The sequence below is a fragment of the Vombatus ursinus genome, unplaced genomic scaffold, assembly GCF_900497805.2.
Source record: "Vombatus ursinus unplaced genomic scaffold, bare-nosed wombat genome assembly UNPS02006779.1, whole genome shotgun sequence".
Taxonomy (NCBI): domain Eukaryota; kingdom Metazoa; phylum Chordata; class Mammalia; order Diprotodontia; family Vombatidae; genus Vombatus; species Vombatus ursinus.
Window position 1 is genome coordinate 17,930,007 of NW_020946557.1, and position 18,662 is coordinate 17,948,668.

General features: G+C 36.6%; 1 long non-coding RNA gene across 1 annotated transcript in view; it reads right to left on the bottom strand.

Annotated features, from left to right (window-relative positions):
• Nucleotides 1–799: 799 nt before the first annotated feature.
• Nucleotides 800–18,662, bottom strand: part of LOC114033187 — a 29,342-nt gene continuing 11,479 nt past the window's right edge. Inside the window, exons 3-4 of the long non-coding RNA XR_003567930.1 lie at nucleotides 4,041–4,147; nucleotides 800–1,293 (exon numbers count right to left, since the gene is read on the bottom strand). This is a non-coding gene — a long non-coding RNA (uncharacterized LOC114033187). The remainder of the gene's footprint in view (nucleotides 1,294–4,040; nucleotides 4,148–18,662) is intronic.

Here is an 18,662-nt window from a genome sequence, read left to right on the forward strand (position 1 = left end):
TTGACACAAGATTAGAAACAATCATAATTCATTCAAACACTGTTGAAATGATAAGGTTTAAACTCAAAACTAAAATGCTGCCTTGGGGTTATCTGTGCTTTGGGATCATCGATCCTTTTATGATTATGAACATGCAAATACTCAAAGCACCCATGATTTCCTCAGCATAGGGACTCTTAGATGTGGAAACTTGATTTTTGTCTTCATATCCTCAGCTCCTGGCACATAGTATTCAAGGCTTAGCAGATAAGACCCAGGAAGCTGCTTAGGGCATCTAGCGATTGTCTTTGGTTAGGGAAACACACCTAGTAAGTATCAGAGACAATTTTAATCCAGCACTCTATTCTATATGTCATATCATTTCTGATCATGTATACTAAGATTATTTTGCATCTGTCATGTAACTTTACTTTTGTTTTTACATTTACTTCTATTGTAGGCTCTTTCTCTGCTTTTGCCATTTGGATTGTTGTCTCTTTTCTGAATTCAATTCAGAAGCTTTCTTTATGTGATATGTTCTTGAACTTCACATGAAAGTAAAAGAGGGCAAAGAAAATGATGTAGCACTGTTTGTAGTACCCTGTTTATAAGAACATATAGCAATCAGTGTTTGTGCCCCTCGGAAGTATGGTTTCAATTTTGTTCTTGAAATATGAGATGAGTGATGTTGCCAGAACATATTTATCCCTGCCAAACATCTTAATTGTAAAGTCTGTGGACATCTTACGAAGCTTTGCTTTCAATTTATTTTCAAGTTTAGATTTATTTGAAAGTGATGAACACCTGAAAAATGACAGCACTTGTTACAATGACAGGAACATATTAGTGACAGTAATGGCAGCATAGTGGCTAGAAGTCAAGTATCAAAATTCCAGTAAGAATAGTAACTGTTTTATTGTTTATTGCAACTTATACTTGAATAATGTATATCTTTCTGTTCCTAAGGAGCATGTTAGGATAAATTCCAGATATGAATTTTGCTTTGATTACATACAATAACAGGAGGCCTGGATTTAGGGTGTGTAGAACACTTGATCTATCTTTGAACTTTTTGTGTCACCATATTGAATTACCCAGCTACAGAAGCAACTCCGTAATCAGAGCCCATAAACTCCTTCAAGACCTTGCCAATATCCACTGACCAACAATCTGAAGTCTTGGCATTTAGAGATAACCAATCCATTGAATGTTACAAAATTTTGAATTTTGAATAAGATCTCTTGATTCCTTAAATCAGCCATCCTTTGTGTGCTTCTTTTATTTTCATAACAACACGTAGCTTTTCTTTAGCACCTGTAATACACAACAAGTGGTAGAGACAATGAATATAGGAGTTCTCAATTTAGTGCATCCATATTGGGATCCAAAGACCCTACCATGACAAATGGAAACAAGGAGTCTTCTTATCAGTATTGATAGGAACTTATTTGAAGATTTCCCCCCTTGCTATTGGCTTCAATCATTTTTCTCTGGTTAGATCAGCAACACATTCCATCATTGTTTTACTTTTTTATTTATTTGCTGTTGTCCTGACCTCTTTTGAAGTCTCAGAAGCAAAGTTCTTTTTCTCTATCTCCTTCTCAAATTTCCCCAAATAAAAATCTCTGTAATAGGTCCTGGAGATTTCAGGATCTGGACTGATATCAAGGCTTTTGTTAAATTTATGTATGACACATTATCTAAAATTCTTATATTTATCTTAGGATTTCTCTAAATGTTTTTTTTTTTTTTACTCTCTACAAAGAATGTAATGTAAGAAAGGAATAGATGTCACTGTCTTCTTTGTCTGATATAATTCAATCCAACAAATATTTAAAAACACCTACTATGTGCCAGGAGCTGAAGATATGGAGACAAAAATCAAAGTCTCTGTCTCTTGAGAAACTTATATTCTAATGGTGGTGGTGGTCTGGAAGACAGGAGATATGCAATTAAGTAAATATACATTATTTACATATTAATTTCAGAGGTAAGAGCACTAACAACTGGGAGGACCAAGAATGGCTTTGTGTAGGAAGTGGCACTTGAGCTGAGCCTTGAAGGAAACTCGGGATTCCCAGAGGTAGAGGTGAGGAGCAAGGGCATTCCAGGTATGAGGGTAGTCAGTGCAAGGGCACTTGGGCTAGAAACAGTAAGTAGGCCAGTTTGGCTGGAATGTAGAGCATGTGAGAGAGAATAATGTGAAATCAGTCTGGAAGAATAGGTCAGAGGCTTATTGTAAATAAATGCCAGACAGAAGTATTTTTTTCCTAGAGGTGATAGGGAAATATTGAAGCTTCTTGAATAGGAGAGTGACATGATTACACCTATGACTTAGAAATATCAATTTTATAGCCATGGAGAGGATCAATTAGAGAGGGAAAGGAATTTTGACAAGGAAACCAGTTACTTCAGGGTTAAAATGTTTGCTGCAAAAACAATAAACAGCAAAAAGCCCAACTTCATTATTGGAGCAAGGGAGTCAGGGAGGGAGAGAATCATGAATATGACAATGATGCTTTTTGTTTGTACAATTCTTTTTAGTAATTGTTATAACCCGAGAGGCATTATGATAAAGCAGGTCAAATGTTGTAAAGAAGTAAAGAAGATCCAGGTTCAAATTCAGTCTTTGACACCGATTGGATGTGTGATCCTGGGTAAGTAACTTAACCTCTCAGTACTCTAGGCAACTCTTCAAATCTACATGAGAAAAGGTACAGACCTACATTGGCAAAGAGAGCTTTCAAATCTGAGAGTTATCTATACTAAAGAAACTACAGGTCCAGTCCCTATCCTTGTTCTGTTATAACATTAAGTCTTCAGGATCCACTGTCAGGGGGAGAGGCCTAAGAAGAGCCAATGATTTGCCACATAGAGGTAGAGAAGTGATTGTATATAGAGGAAGTGCCTGTGATCTATTACTCCTAGTAGTGTCTTTGCTTGCTTAGCAGTCAGTAGTGGTGATCTAAAGAAGGGCCCACTAGGGAATTCAAGTTTAGAACTAGAGATCCAGTTGTTTTAGTAAAGACATAGTTAAACCGGCTTGGAAGGGCGTTGCATAGACACACTTAAACCATTACAGAAAGAATTGGATGCCAGGTACAGGTCTGGGAACTTGATTCATAGGATGGGCATTTTGAGATGGGAGTAGGGGAAGAGGGAGAAACAGAGATAGAGAGACAAAGAGAGACACAGACACATACACAGAGACAGAGAGAGACAGACACAGAGAGAGAGAGACAGAGACAGAAAGAGATGGAACAAGAGATGAGGCGAACAACTTCTGAAGACAGTTAACCATGCAGATCCCCAGAGTGTGGATGAAGAGGAATGGGGTGAAGAGTAGGCTCTCTGAGTCAGGAAATCTGGAAGCATGGAAAAGTCAGACTTAGAAGAAGAACTGTAGGTGAAAGATATTTATTCAGTGAAAATAAAAGAGATCAAATTTTTAAAAAGAAAACTATTTAGCCCCTACTTCACTTTATTCCAGACTTACTCAGACCTTATACTCACCTTGTACATTTCCTGTACCCTAAGGACCTTAAAAATGGAAGGTCACTATCTCGCACTGAATACTCTAGTGGTCAGACATTGTGTGGATGATGGAATGTTGCAGCAATCAGATCTTGGTAATCAGTTCATGGGATTAGGCAGGCTGCCATGCTTGTAGCAGCTGCAATGTCCATATACTCTACTGGGAAAGTTCTTAAATAATGAGCCAAAGTGATCTCGTCACTTAATGTGCACTTCAACTGAAAAATGCTGATAAAGGTTGTGAAGAATAGCTAATAAAATTTCTTGAGTAGTCTAACTGAGCTAGAGCAAAGATTCTGAGCTCCCAGTTCCCGTCATACTACTCCTAAGCAGATTTAGAATTGAAGGCAAGCCTTCAGAGCATATTTGCTTTGAGACCTGGTTGGAAATGTAATGAGAGGTGATGACCATTATTTATGATTGAAAAATACTAGGTAGTTAGGCTCCTTCCAAGAAAAGTAGGTAGTTAGGTAACATAGATGATTACAGCATTGGACTTGGTCAGAAAGATTAAGTTTGAAACTTACCTCAGACAATTTTTGGTGTGTGATCCTGGGAAATTCACTTAATATCTCAGACTCAGGCTCCTCATCTGTAAAATGGATGTAACAGTAACCTTCACATCACAAGATTGCTATAAAGATAAAATGAGATTACATATATATGTATTACTGTAAACTTTAAATTGCTATATAAAATTTAGCTATTATTAGACTGGAAGACAACTGGGGTTCTTTGACATTCCTGCATAAACAGGCAGTAGTTCATTGGTGAGGGAATGCTCAACCTTCTTGTCAAGAAGTATGGATATCAAAGCACTGTTTTGACCTTTTAGACCTTTTAGAAGATGCATTCCAGAGGAGAGGGTTTTTGTGTCTCTCTATGTACAAAGGAAATTATACTGTAAATAAAGGGAAATTACCCCAAAGGGAAGTGAATTCCTAATCCATTGTTACCTAATTTCTAAATCTTGGGCCTAATAGAAGAGCTGCTTCTCAGCTTCCATTTGCATGACATTGAATACTAACGAAGTCACACAACTGTGCTCACTATATTCACTGCACATTGATAATGTATAATTTCAAATGGGCCCTCACTGCTATGTGGAAGTCCTTTTCTTTTTAACTTCCTTGACTGGCTATTATATTATGGTCTAAGTAAGCTCTGAGGCATTCTCATCCCTCTTCATATTTCCACTAATGATTTGGGTCTCCAGAGCTTGGCCGCATCTCTCCCCCTCATCTTCAGGTAATCCTGGCTCAGGCCTATTTTTTGCCTAGTGTTTTTCAAAAGATTAGAATAATGCATGTTTCATGGTATTTCTTTGAATGGATTCATATATGCTTCCATTGGTGTAGTGCAGATTATAATGTATTATATGATATCTCATCATGATGTATGATTCTTGTCAAATTTCTCTCCACACACAAGGGTTCTTAATTTTTGTTTTGTGACATAGACTCCTTTTGTAGTCTCATGAAGTCTTTGGACCTCACATCAGAGTAATATTTTTAAATGCATAAAATAAAATACATAGGGTTATAAACCAACTATATTGAAATATAGTTAACAAAATACATATTTAAAAATTTCATAGACCTCAGGTTAAGAGCTCTTGCCCCAGAGGTTCTATTAAACACATGGGAGATCTTTTAGGTCCTTTAACCTAGCATGTATACCAATGCAACACTACACTTAGTCTATCGAGGTATTATTCCTTGTTCACATTACAAGAATCAGCCCACCTCCTTTTCTGATCACATATTTCTTTAATTATATTGTTTACACAACTCCTTGCATGTAAGTCACCATTGGAAACTACTCATAGCCATGGTCAAAGGATATGAACAATTTCAAAAGAAGAATTTCAAACGATCAACAACCATGTGAAATAAGAGAAATGCAAATCAAAACAACTTTGAGGTTTCACCTCACTTAGTAAATTGGAAAAGATGACAAAAGATGGGAATAGTTAATGTTGGAAGGATTTTGTCAGTACAGCTATGAATTAGTATAAACATTTTGGAAAGTGATTTAGAATTATGCAAATAAAATGACTAAAATGTCTCTACCCTTTGACCTAGAGGTTCCACTACTAGATACATATCCCAAGGCAGTCATTGAGAAGAAGAAAGTCTCTATACTTACCAAAACATTTATAGCAACATTTATTGTGGTAGCAATGAACTGGAAATAAAATTGATGCCCATTGATTGGAAATGGGTAAATAAATTGTGGAATATCAATGTAATGGAATATGTCTGCACCATAAGAAATGATGAATGTCATGAATATGGAGTAGCATGGAAAGACTCACATGATCTGATGCTGAGTGCAATTAATAAAGCCAGAGCCAAAGAAAAAAACCCCAATATACACAATGGTTACAGTGGTGTAAGTGGAAAGAACAATTACCACAAAATAAGAGTGAATATTTCAAAATTTCAAATAATAAGCATGACCCCGAAGAAAAGATATGATATTCCTACCCCACTGCTTTGCAGACATAAGATGTACATGGGTGTAAAACATTGCATATATCTTCAGACTTTTTCAATGTATTGATCAGTTTTGATTAGTTCTACATCTTCCTCTTTTTATTTTTTTCCCTTCACAGTATTTGTTATATGGGATGGCTCTCTAGGAGCAGCGAGGGATACTGAGAGAAAAAAAAAACCAAGATATCCACAAAATCATTTAAAAAAGAAAGTCACCATCTACTTATACCCACCATGCATCCAGTATGCTGCAGTCAGCTCAGATCAGCTTGGTTTGAACCCTTTAACAAGAACTGATTGTTAAATTTTCATTGTGAGTATGAGCAACTCAGAAATCTGCAAAACTACAAAACAGGACTTGATTTATAATTCTGTTGGTTCTATAGACTTAAGTTCATGGAGAAAGTGTTAATAATGCAGGTTAAATTTAAAAGTGTGCCCTGTGTATATTATTTTTCCCAAAGAGCTGGTTGATGAGCATTTACTGGCCCACCCCACATGTATCTTTCTATTGCTCTTTAGGTTACCCACAATTCTGGTTCTTGGGGGAGAGTAGTGTTTCATGATTTGCATCTATATTACCTTCCCTAGAGAATATTCATGTTACAAGATGGATTTTTGTGTCTAATACCAATTTTGTTATAAAAAGTTCAAAGACTTTCTGAGGGTGTTAATTGCCACTTTAATATCATCTTTTCATCCAAAGTTGGCCCTAGTCAGAATATAAAGACATTTCCTCTTTTTCAATACCATCCCCACTTCAGTACGTATATCTATCTTGCCCCACCTGCCCATATGACTAATCATGAGTTATATTCTCACCACACACAGGCCAAAGTTGTTCTCCTCTCCTCTCCCTTCCTCATCACTTCAACACTAGGCCTATGAAACATTAAAATAATTCAGATAATCATTGAATTATTGATTAAATCAATAGCTGATCAAAGCAGTGAATAATTCTAAATACAAAAGGACAACATCCTTCCAAAAGCTTCTCTCAGTCATCTTTGAGGTTAGGTTTATCATTTTTCTGAGGGGATGTTTTATCCTTTATCTCTACTTCTCTTTTCTCCCAAGTAACACTCAGTGGACTTCTAGAAATGTAGATAGACCTCATTCTTTACTAATTCACACTAATTTTGCTCATTTAATTCTGCTACTTAAGATCTCAACTTTGTTTCTCTCCACATCTGTCCACTCATTTAATGGGTTCTGCCAATGATTGAGCAGATAAAGGTAGTACTAGGTGTCTATCAGAGCACCTTATAATGATCCTCTTTTGCTTCCTTAGAATACTATTTATATAGTTCTTTAAAGTTTATAAAGCACTTTATTCACAATATGTGAGGTAGATGGTAAAACAGATATTATTCTCCCCATATTTTGCAAGTGAGAAAACTGAGTTAGTTGCCTTGTATAAGGTTATAAAATTAGCAAGTGTCAGAACTAGAGTAAAAACCAGGAGTCCACGTTCGGTGTTCATATCACAACATTACATGGCTTCAATGCACTATGTTTAAAAACAAGGACTGAATATAATAGTCATTGTGTTTGTCTAAACCCAAAAGAGTGACTCTAATGGTGGGCATTTCAGGCAGGTCAGTTGGGATGATGTTTGTCATAGCTGGGGTCCCTTAAATCTTAGCTGTACTTAGGCTAACTCTTCTATGTGGAGACCTTCTTTAATTAATTGACTGATTTTATTGATTTTATTAATAATTTTTATTAGTTTGGCTTTATTAATCAACTGTCATACACAGATAAAATTGTTAACTTCATCTTTTTCCTTATCTACTGTTGGGGAAAACCTAGAAAACCTCCTGAGCTATTACTGCCCTTCCCCCCTTTACCCTGAATTTAGTTAGTATATATTTTGTATGTATTATGTATATAGGTACATATATCATGATATCCACATGCATGCATACATATATACATATATGTGTATATATATCTATATGTTTATATCTATCCATACACACACACACACACACACACACACACACATACACACACACACACACACAGACTGACTTGCCATCTTCTGGAAGCATGCATAAGAGGGTGAGCCCACTTCTAGAAGTGTGTGAGGAACAGCAATAGACAGGCCACTTCAGGGTGTAGACATGCATTTTCTGTTTCCTAAACCAAGTCTTAATGGTAAAGAAAAGCGTTTTGGTGGACTGCTGAGCCGGAACTATGGGTACAAACAAAATAGCTCTAACCAGTCAACTCCATCTCTCTCTTCTGTTGGTGACTGAGGCAAGGACTGTTATAAATTTGGACCTTCCCTGGATGGGGAGAGAGAGATAGAGTTAGTGGCCTATTCTCCCTACCCAAGTCAACCTGAAACCATGAGTGCATGGCATGATTGTTTTTCTGTATCAGCTATGCTTCATTTTTTCCTACTCTTATATAAAAGAGTATTCAAGATGGAACAGATACAGCTTCAACCTCGTGAACTTTGAAAAATCAGAAGAGACACTAGAGGTAAAGGAACTGTGTTCATACCAAAATTTGCCAGTAGTTGAGCCTGGTGGGAGACTTGCTTCCTCAGCAGTAGATCAAAACATCAGCCAAGATTCTACGTCTTGAGGGAACTGGAATGACTGGGCTGAATTCAGAAATGAATTTGGTGGGGACAAATGAATTGGAGCAACCACTTTAAATCTGAGCCCATTCTTTCTGGAGAAAGAGATAGTAGATAGAAGTGTGTATCCATACTTCAGAGGAGGGAGGAAGTAAATGGGTTTGTAATTCTGTTCTTACTATATCTTCTCAGTAAACATCCCTTTGTAAAAGTTAGTTAGATGATATTGAAGAGATAACTGGTTGAATTATTTGGGGACAGGGAATATGCTGGATTGGTGTTTGAGCACATTTGAGTACATCCTACAAAACCTCAAGATTACTCCCTAAAATGATGAGGGAAGATGAAGATATAACTGACCTTTGGAGACCCAACTTGTTGGTTAGAATGGAAGTTGGAGGAAAGACCCTGCAGAGTCTCTAAAGGCTATACGTATGACATGAGTTTCCTCTCTTGACAGAATCTAAGTTCCTTGATGACAGGGATGTATGCTCAGTAGCTAGCATAATGCATGGTACACAGTTGATACTTAATAAGTGTCTGTTTATTGATTAATTTATAGTTACATAGGAAATAGCAGGATTTCCTTGTAATGGAATATCAACTCAGGTAGCAAGTGAAACCACAGAGAACTAAAAATTAGGAAGACATGTCCTTCATCACCTTGCTTTTTCTGCTACTTATGATAATAGGCTCTTTTCACCTCTTCTTTATGTTCTCTGTCTCAGCATCTGAGAAGAGCACAGCATGCACAAGGGAAAGGGGGAAGATGGACCTTCTTGTGTATAAACCAGGTCTAACACATGGTCTTCTGGAAGAAACAGTGCACAAAGCATTCTTGGGTGACTCTCACCTGGGCAAATGCCAGTTCTGCTGAAATTTGAAGATTCAGAAGCAGCAGGGGTTTCAGAATCAAAGTGTTCCAGGTCTTATGATAGACTTATGTTCCTCCCAAATATTATTGAATCTTGCTGGGGGCAGTTCAGAAAGCCATTTAACTTTGGAAACCCAGAAGTCTCAAAAATTCCCACAGAAAGCTTCAGTTGAATCAGTGAGGTTTAGTCACAAAGTATGACCCCCTTGAAGAAAATATGCTGAATTGGAATTATTCTTATCACCATACTCAGCTGTTAGGATGTTGGCTGGCCAACCCAAAGAAGTAGAACAGCTCAGTTGAGTTTGCTGGAATTATAAAACTCCTATTGAAAAGGAATTTATTTTTATGCCATTCCAACACAGGTGCATTAATCAAATAAGAGTAAATATGCATACCTGTAATTATTTCAACTGCAACAATCAACTATATGGATCTGCATACATGTGTATACACATATAGTAGTGAGAATAAATTACTATTTCATTACATATTTCCTAATATACATATGCTTAACTCATTTATGCAATGCTTTCATAACCCAATATTCTGCTATTTCAATGCATACCTTCCACATTCCAGTAGAATATATAATATTTATTGTGCTATACATTCAAAAAAACACATCTGCATGTACTTTAAGAATACTTTTGGGGTACTCTCCTCCCTGTGGTATAATGCTTTAAATATAACTTATGTTGGAAATCATTCAGGGATAGCATCATAACATATCCCATGATTTCATGCATTGCATGGTTGGCGTGGATCCCAGAGGAGCAGGGTGGACACTTTAGTATGGCTGTCGAAACAGGTTAAGATGAGTCTTGTGAAAATATTTTAACTTAGGAATTATGTGGACAGTATACTGTTCTTCATATGAATGGTTCATCTATCATCTTGTGCTACAGTTTTTTTTTTGAGGGAGGGTTCATATTTATGATTTTATTGGTGTGGGGAGTCCTGGTATATAAACTTCCCCCAGACCTATTGGACATTCAGCGATCACTTAAACTGTTAGAGAAATATCTAAAGTTCTGAGAAGTTAAGTGACTTATCCCCAACTACTATGAATTAGAGGAAGGGTTTGAACCCATATTTTTCCAACTTTGCCTGGACCTCTGTCTACTATGCCATGCTGCCTCTTGCACTAGTTCAGAAAAATAGCATTTGGCATATCCTATTTATTTATTCAATTACCAAGAGTTTAGCTTTGGTGTAAATGACCCTGAACCAAAATAGGAGCAGGAGAATAAAAGAAACCTTTTAAGAATAACTGTTAAACAAGTTGCCTTAAATTACGTAGAGAATAATTTGATTGGGGTAAGTATATTTTCACCCTTTTCTTCTGAATTCACATAAACTTAATAAAGGGAAGAACAAAAAGTGTGTGCTGGTCTGAATTTTACTATGTAATAACATTTGCATGGTACCGCTTTTCTGTTTCTCACTTCATCAGAACTGTTTTTCATTTGGTTGGATCTCCTTAGCCATGATGGTGTCGGGAAAAGGCATCTGCAGTTGTGCAGCCATCTACTGAATACCATTCTGTTTCCATGTAACTATAACATATATCTCCTTGAGACAAAATGAGAAATGCTTACTGTTAATAAATAAGCAGTTTCTGCTGTTAGTACTGATGAAATGTCGATGGATAAATAAAGACCAGACCCTAAAAAGCTACATTTGATTAATTGCTTTCTCTGTGCCAAACCAAATGGACTCATAAAACAAGTGATAAAGCTGTGAATTGTGCACTTAGTTATAAATGCATTCAGTATGACTGTGGTTTCTAGCTGTAAACACAGATAGTATAGTGCCATGGGATTCAACCTTAATCCACTACAATGGAGAAAAATACAAATACGTAGACCCATGTACATAAAATGCATATGTACCCAAGCTGTAGCATCTTGTAATCTGTTTGTCTTTGTTTCAGATGCTAAAAATCTGGTTGTGGTTCCACAAAATGTGGTTAACCTCTTCCCTTCTCCACCCTCTGCCTTGTAACCTGAATATCCAAATTAAAGCCATCTGATCAAATGACTCCAATACAAGGTGAACATCATAAGGGGTGTATGTATTTAAGGGTACCATGTGGTGGTGCACATCTTCTCTCTTGTAAATGACCCTTGTAGACAATCACACATTTAGATATGGAGGACATTTGCATAAAAAGAAGTATATTCAAGAAAGCAATTATTCATAAGCTAATATTTAGTTAGGGCCTTAAGGTTTGCAAAATGTTTGACATGTTATCTCATTTGATCCTCACAACAACCCTATAAGGTAGGTTCTCTTTTTCAGATGAGAAAACTGAGACTAAGAGAGATCAAATTACTTGTCTTGGGTTACACAGCTAGGAAGTATCTTGAGGCAGGATTTGAACTCAGGTCTTCCTGATACGAAGTCCAGCATTCAGTCCTCTATGTCACCTATCTGACTACTATGTGATATGAGCATATATGTGATAGTCACTATGCTTGCCATTGGAATACAAAGATAAAAATGAAAAAAAGGTTCAACCCTCAAGGAGCTTACAATCTTTTGACCACATATATGTGTCACACTTGCATATCACCATTATTTTTGCTTCTCTCTAATGATAAAAAGATAAGTTTTTAACCATTTTTGAATAATTTATGCGAACTTTTACCTTAGTTTATTTCTGCAATGAGGTTATGAGGCCAGGGTTGACTGTAATAAGATGAAGCAGATTGTTGCTCTCAACTATTTCTCAACCAAATTTTGATCAAATTTAGCATTTCAACCTCACTGCAGGAGCAAATAGATGAAGAAGTCAAACTAGAAAAGAGCAGAGGCCAGCTTAAATACAAACAGCTTGGGTAAGATGGTAAGAAGGATGATGGAAAACATATGAAAGGTAAATGGATACATGTTTATTTGATAATGAAGTTCAAAGTCTTCTCCAGTGTGACTATTCCTCTTTATAAGAGGAAAACGTAAAATAAGTAACATGAAAAAACTTTCTATTTGATTTATTTTTGTTCCCCCCCACTTTGGCAAAGAAAGGGATACTTAAGTTTTATTTGTTTAACTACTATGTATTTATAAGGTTTTTATAAGCTTATTCTTGTAAAGCAACTAATTAAAAATGAATACCTAAGTGAAGGAAATTAAAACTCAGAAATGAGATGATAGAAGTAATACAAATAGCATGTTCATTGAGACACTTGAGTGGGTCAGAAAGATACTATGCATGTGCTGCAAAGATCTGGATTCTCCCAGTCTCCCTCCCCTCCTGCATCTACCTACATGTAACATTCTCACTTTCCTAATAGCTGCTACAATCATTTACTAATCTACAAACAGAAGCCTCAAACTCTTAAGTGCCTTTAAAGTTGACAGGACCATTAAGATCAGAACATAAACACAGAAAAAAAAGAACATAACAAGAGACTTCATGTCCATCATGAAAATAATACAGAAAAATGTTCTCAGACACACAGACTAAATGTCAAGTGAAATCAACAAGCATTTATTAAATGCCTACTATGTACCAGATATTTGCTCTGGGGATGAAAAGAAGTAAAAAAATAGACCCTGCTCTCAAGAAGCTGTCAATCTAATGGGGGAGACAAAATGAAAATAACTATACATAAACAAGCTATATCCCAGACAAAGTGGAAATAATCACAGAGGAAACGAATTAAGGGGGATCCTAGAATAATGCTTGCACACATTTAGGCATTTAATAAAAGCTTACTGGATGGAGAATCAGGAAAGGTTTCTTATAGAAGGTGGGACTTTAGTTGAGATTAAAGGAAATGATGAAAGTCAGGGGATGGAGCTGAGGATGGAAAGAATTCCAGGCATGGAAATAGCCAGTGAAAATACCTGGAATCTAGAGATATGGAGTGTCTTGGGTAAAGAACAGAAAGAAGTCCAGTGTTGTTGGATCTTAGGGTAAGTGAAAATAAGTAAGGTATAAAATGATTGGAAAGGTCAGGAGGTGTCAGTTATGAAGGACTTTAAAAGACAGAAGATTTTATATTTGATCCTAGAGGTAATAGAGAGTCATTGAAGTTTGTTGAGAGAGGTGGGTAGTGACATGGTCTTTAGGATGGTGCTTCCGGAAGATTTCTTTAGCAATTGAATAGAGAATGACCTGGAGTTGGGAGAGACTTGGGGCAAGTATACCAACCAGAAGGTTGTTGTAATAGTCCGGGCATGACGTGATGAGGGTTTGCACCAGGGTGATGGCAATGTCAGAGGAGAAAGGGGGGCTGTACAAGAGATGTTGTCAATGGTAGGATTAACAGGTTTTTACAACAGACTGGATATGGGGGAAGAGTGAGATTGAGTCTAGGAGATGAGAGTAACACGTTATGAGCCTGGGATTCTGGGAAGATGATGGTGCCTCAACAATAACAAGAAAGTTAGGAAGAGAGATATTAAGTGGAAAGGAAAATGAACAATAAAACTTTAATTCATAAGCACATTCTGAGTTCTGGAAAATAAACATGTAATATTTATTACAGTGGTGGTGAAGTTTCATAGTTAAAGGTAGAGTGAATTGTTTGTCAGTACATAGCACTAGATGACTTCATACATCCCTTCCACTCTAAAGCAATGAGGATTTATTTGTTAGGGGTTTTATGTTCTTAGGGAGAGAAAATCACACCATCAGAAACTTTGTTGGATGTTGGGCTACTTCTTCAATTGAAATTAATACCAACTCCACCAGGCCTCTTCCTACCTGTCCTGCCTCTTCCCAGAGTATCTCAGAGGTAAATTCTAGTAATTTGACAGGTGAAGCAATGGATGAAAAAAATTAGGAACACTTTAAAAAATGAACTATAAAAGATGATTCATGATGGTGTTTGAGTCTAGGTCAGGTTATATCATGAAGTTATATAGCCTAAAATCTAAGCTCCTATATTTAGAATTATAAAGGTTAAGAAAAATGCTTTTTTTCTTATGCATAATAATTTTTAGTAGCTTAAGTGAGTAGAAATATTCATAGGCCATAGATCTAAAGTTGGAAAAGACCTTAGAGGACATCAAGTCTGTCCCCTCCTTTTAGAGATAAAGAAACTGAGGTCGAAGTTCCTTGGACAAGGGACTTGCCTAAGGTCACATAGGAAATAAGTCTCATAGCATATGATTTAAACCCAGGCCCTCTGACTTTAGTATAAGTGTTTTACTCTCATGGGTGGTTAAGTAATAAGGATAGGCAAGAAATGGCTGGATAGGAATGATGTTGTTGTTCGGTAGTTTCAGTCATGTATGATTCTTTGTGACTCCATTTGGAGTTTTCTTGGCAACAATACTGGAGTGGTTTGCCATTTTTTTCTATAGCTCATTTTTACAAATGAGGAAACTGAAGCAAACAGGATTAAGTGACTTGCCCAGGACTGCATAGTTAGTAAGCATCTGAGACCAGATTTGAACTCAAGTCTTCCTGAATCCAGGTCTGACACTCTTATCGATTCTGCCACTTAGATGTCCTGAATAGGAATCAGGATAAGCCAAGTTCTTTGGGTCTCAGTTTCCTCATTTGTAAAATGAAGGTATTGTACTAGATGATCTCTATAATTTCTTTCAGTACTGCCATTCTCAGTGATGCTGCAATGTGGGATATTTTAAATTCTCAAATGAAACAGTGATGTATAATGTCTGTCAAACACTTCATGAACTACTAGCTCAAAGTAATTCATAATTTCAACTTTTGATCAAGCTATATTCCTCTTAATGATGTTCTCAAATATTTGAGATATGTTTTTGTTTACTTGTATTTTGACCTTTTTTGCTTATGCAGGCATGTCTTTGAAAGGCTGGATTTTTGACAACGGCTGTGATTAAAAAAAGTAAGTACTGCATGAAAATTAATGTGGAACGGGAAATAAGGGAGGTGGTATCCAAAATGATTTCCATATTCAAGAAGTTGTATAGTGCCCAAAAGTCAGTCAGTCAATAAGCACTTATTAGGTGCCTACTATGTGTCAGTGGGCACACACATACCTCATTAGGAATAATGGTGGTTATTGAAGAATGAAACAAAATGTGTGCCAGTGATAAAGTTTGGGAACTTCTGAATTAGATGTAGCCTTCAATCCAAGAAAGTGAGATAATGTTCAATTGTTTGATGCAGTGATCAGGAAAACATCAGTCAAAGGATTAATACATCAGAGCTCTGTATTCCTTATCAGCGGAGACTAGGGGAAGCCTGTTCAGTAGTTACGCTGAGAACAACCTGAGAATTGATGCCACCTTTTGAATCAGATGCTTTCTAAGTCTCACCTTACCTAAAGAATACCTCTGGATTTAAATGTCTTTTAGTGGTTTCTGACCTGATACTCTCATTTTGTTTCCTCCATTGGGGGAATTTATCTTAATCTTCTTTTCACCTCTGTCATCCTTGAAAGCTGACCAGAGGCAATGGTAAGATCATAGTTTTAGTTTATTATCTTGGTAGGAAAGCAGGCTACAGAAATATTGTTAGGTTTTCTAAATGCTGTGGAAATGAAAGGTATCATCTTGGCAATTATCTTAAGAGAGACAGTCAGATCTGAGGCCAGATGATGAAGTTATATTCAGTGAGTACCTTACAAGTATGTTGTGAGATTCTTTCCCTAGCTTGTCTCTGTTGAATAAAATATTCATAATATTCTCTTCTGTGCATCATAATTTTGGGAAAGTTAAGGCATAGATGACATAATAATGTATTGTGTCAATTCCATTCTTTGATTTTACATGGGTTGGTGTTATTTAATAAATAGTGTGGTGCGGTGGAAAGAGTGATGGATTTAGAGTCAAAGTTACAGAGTCTGTAACTGATTATTAGAGCCAAAACTCTACCCACTGTAGAAAGCATTGTGTACAGTTAAAACTATTAAAGTCAACAAGAGGCAGGGAACTCTGCTGGCTATCGTGACCCTAGTTATCTTTATCTTCTTCCAAATACAGTGGAAAGTTTGTTAGAGAACACTGAATATATGATCACAAGCCTACCAGAACCTGGTTACCTAGGAATCCTCACTTCGCCTTGTTTAAAGTAGATGGCTCCTCCCTGTTTCTGCCTCATTCTCCACCCCCCCCCCCCAGTATTTCTAACTGTGGCAGTTAATAGCTTTTCTGAACTGAGGAAGAATGGGTTTTCTCAATGGGAATCCATTTCTTTGTATTTCACTGTGTGGGGCTGGAGGGAACAGAAGCAGCTTCAGGGTAAGTCATGATCCTAAAGGGAGGAGCCTATGATGCTAACCATGTGCACATGAACATCTGTCTTGGTTCTTGCATGCACTTCACAGGGTTTTGGCCTCACATGTGTCTTCAATTAAAGGACACAACTCGGGGAAGGCACAAAGCTGTCACAGTCAATGCAGTCAGGACAAGAGATACTGCTATTTATTTCCTTTGTGTTTACTGCGTACTGATAATATGATTATTCTGTCTAACTTCATCAATATTATAGCAGCCACTGAATTAGATTTTATTGATTGAGGTTTTCAAACATTTTAGTATCATAAGCTTCTATATTACAAGTTGAAAATTCAATAATCTGCAAGTTCAGATAAATAAAATGGCCCTACAACGCAAAGGAAGAATTTTATTTTATTGGTCTCTCTTGAACTAGATTCCTCTAAGTGAGAACATTAGCAAGATTATTTTAAATCAATTGTAAGAAAATTTTCTTGAGTGGGTCTACAATTAATTTGCCTAAAATGTGAAGTATTTGATGTGTAGGCTAATACTACTAGTACTAATAGATTTATGTAGTACCACTATGTGCCAGGTATCTTCCTAAGTGCTTTACAAATGTTATCTTATTTGATCCTCAAATAGTCCTGGGAGGTAAGTGTTACTATTATCCCCTTGTAAAAGTTGAAGAAACTGAGGCAAAAAGAGGTCAAATAGCCACTAAGTTCTGAGGCCAGATTTGAACTCAAGTTTTTCTAACTCCAGGACAATCATTCTAACCAATGTGCCACCTGGCTACGTGCATTTTGCTTGAAGATCTGTAATATTAAGTATATTCTGTTAGATAGTTAGATGAAGCATTATTATGCATTGATTATGTACCATGCACTGTGCTATTTGTGGAAGGTACAAATAGAAACCAGCAAGGTAGTCCTTGCCCTCAAGGAACTTATAATCTAATGAAAAATGTCAACATATATAGGGAAGCTGGAAAGAAGAGGGGAGTTATACTCCAAATGGTAGGGTAGAGCGTATAGGGAAGTAGGGTAGAGGCATAAGTCCTGGAAAGATAAGACAAAAGGTGACCAAACAGAGTTAAGGGATCAAGGAGGTGGAGTCCAGGTTACCAGTGAGTAGGAGGTGATAATAGGTAATCAGATGATAGGCTATTCATTACAAATCAATTCTGTCTAAGTCTGTTAGTCAATAAGCATTTATTAAGTACCTACTATGTTCAAGGCATTGTGATAAGCTAAGGTTAGAGATTGATTAAAGGTTAAGAAAACAATTAAACATAGAATTCTGTCTTCTGTCTTAATGTGTTGAATTCCTATTTTGTACACTTAATGATTCTCTGTGTGTATATAGAATACTTTTTGTCTCTTAGTCGAACTAATATCACAATATAATTTCAATATCATGTGTACCTTTCTTTGATTCACAAACTACCCAGGAGTTCTGCATATGGTATAGACTAATAGAGAAAAATGAAACCACTAATTGGAACTTGCTAAATTTATTTTTATAGATTAAAAATGAAAAACAAAATGTAATTTAAATGTTTTAATTGGTTTTGGTCCCACAACTGTGCACCAGATGGTTTCTTTTCAAGTAGTTTACAATGTCTCTGCTGAGTAACTGAATTACCAATGCAGCTGTGATGATTAACATTCACCTAAAACAGAACAACATGTCTGTTCTTTGTTTGCTAAGAGAGAACCTGCTTTGCAGGAGTCTGACAAATGAGTGGTAACTCTCATTACTATTGATAGGCTTATGGTTGGATAGCTTAGAGAGTCACCTATTAGATTATGTTCTATAATGGACAGTTGCTTTAAAAAAATAACAACGTGACTGTTTACATCAAGTGCTTGGGCTAGACGACCTCTTGAAATCCTTTCCAGCTTAAGGAAGAAGGGGCACAAGATTAGAAATCAATGCTAGGTAGGTAAATAGACCTAACATCTAGTTCTAAGCTTCCTAACCATTTAATTTTGGGAAGGTTACTGATCCTCCCGAACCTTAG